Source organism: Mastomys coucha, chromosome X, assembly GCF_008632895.1.
Source record: "Mastomys coucha isolate ucsf_1 chromosome X, UCSF_Mcou_1, whole genome shotgun sequence".
In the NCBI taxonomy this organism is placed as follows: domain Eukaryota; kingdom Metazoa; phylum Chordata; class Mammalia; order Rodentia; family Muridae; genus Mastomys; species Mastomys coucha.
In genome coordinates this window covers 110,657,543-110,659,367 of record NC_045030.1, presented here as the reverse complement: position 1 = coordinate 110,659,367, position 1,825 = coordinate 110,657,543, and the positions used below count along the sequence as shown (strand labels likewise).

Sequence of the window (1,825 nt, the reverse complement as noted above, 5' to 3'; positions counted from 1 at the left end):
CTGCCTCCCAAGTACTGGGATTAAAGGCGTGTGCCACCACCACCCGGCAGTTCCTTTTGGCTTTTGAGTCATTGCTGTATGTGTGATTCTCATTAAAACAGACCTTGTAATGGATTTTTTTTTTTCTGTTTCAAAGTAGCTATGGTGTCACAATTTACTCAAGCTTCTATCACAAACATAATTTCTTTGATATAATAATCCTGAGCACCTCTTCAATAAAAACAGCACATAAAATATACATTTGGACTCATATTTGTTAAATACTAACAATATCTAATTTTTCTACGTATAAAATAGACTTCAGGATTGCATTCCATTGTATTTTTTTTCTTTTTAAGTCCTGGTTTAAGTCCATGTTTGATTCTTCTAAACACTAAATTCAACAGGCATATTGAAAAGTTAGATTTGGTTTTGAGGCAGTCATTTTTTTAAATCAAGTAGCTGATAATCATTGTTTTCCACAACAAAGTGTCCTAATATTTTAAATCTCAGAAAATATCTCCTACTGCTGTAGATATGAATTATAGTATATAAAATATAAACAATTGTTTTCAATTTAAATATCATTTCCCCTAAAGATGTGTTCATTTTTAGCCTGAATTGCTCTGCATCGCATCTCATCAGCAGCAGACAGCTGAAAATAACAAATGAAGCCGTGAGTTATGACTCAGAGTCACTTAGGCACCTAATTTTTCAAGAACAATTGATTTTCAGAGACAAAACTTCAAACTTTCAAAGGTTGATCTCCTCTGCCTGTAAGTTTTGAGTGCCCCCAATTATTAGTCATGGATGACAAATCTGAGACATATAAGATCTATTTATATGCATACTCTATACAGTGGCCATTGGGGCCTCCTTCTCTTAAATGCCTAGCTCCATTTTCCAAGAAACAGTCCAAATAGGTAGAAAATCTGATGACCTTTGAACAAGAGGCATCATGTGATTAAGTCTGAAGTTTATAGTGATTATAATAGGAAACAAAACATTAGGCTACTGTCCATGCAGTGGGAGAAGGCAGTTTCACTGCAGCTGTCCTGTTGACTCATAGACTGCAAGTCAGAAACACTGTGATGGTGTCATCTCCTCAGTGGCAGTATACCAAGCATGATCATTTTAAGTTTGTTTGTGAATATATAAATATATTCACAAATATATATATATATATATATATATATATATATATATATATATATCTGGGTAAGAAATCTAATTTCATACTCTCCCTATGACATGATGCTATTAATGTGCTTGTTCTTAAAAGACTATCTAGTTGACTAAATAAGGTTGAGTTTCCTCCTTTTTGAAACTTTCTTTTGGGTTAGTAGTGTTTAAATGTTTTAACATGCAGTTTGTTTTACCTCAACTACATTTTTTATATGCAAAGGAAAATATTTTAATTGATCTTATTATTTTTTCCTTTCTTTTTGACAACAGAAAGGATTTCTAATTAAAGAATTTGCTTTGCCCTACTGATTGGAGCTTATTGTATTCTTTTCATCAACATCGTACTACGTTGTTTATTTTGACAGATATTCCTTAAGTACAAACTGTGTTCAAGATGCTGCACATGCTTTGCTCTGTGCTAATTCCGAAGCTGAGGGAGCCTCTCTCTGTATCTCTGTCCTCTCTTTACTGTCTTTGTTACTGTCCAATGAAGAGAACAAATCACCATGTGATTTTCATCATTATATCATAGAAGTCTGCTTTCAATTGTCTGCCTAATGGAGTGCAATCAACATGTGAATTTTTAGACATTGTATTTTCCTTTAGGATACATGCCATATTTTAACATTTTTCATTAGAAGAGTCTTATTGGAACAGAAAG

The 1,825-nt window shown here is 33.0% G+C and overlaps 1 protein-coding gene across 1 annotated transcript in view; it reads left to right on the top strand.

Moving 5' to 3' along the window:
- Nucleotides 1-1,825, top strand: part of Hdx (highly divergent homeobox) — a 108,705-nt gene that overhangs the window by 94,937 nt on the left and 11,943 nt on the right. The gene's annotated exons all lie outside the window — the stretch shown is intronic.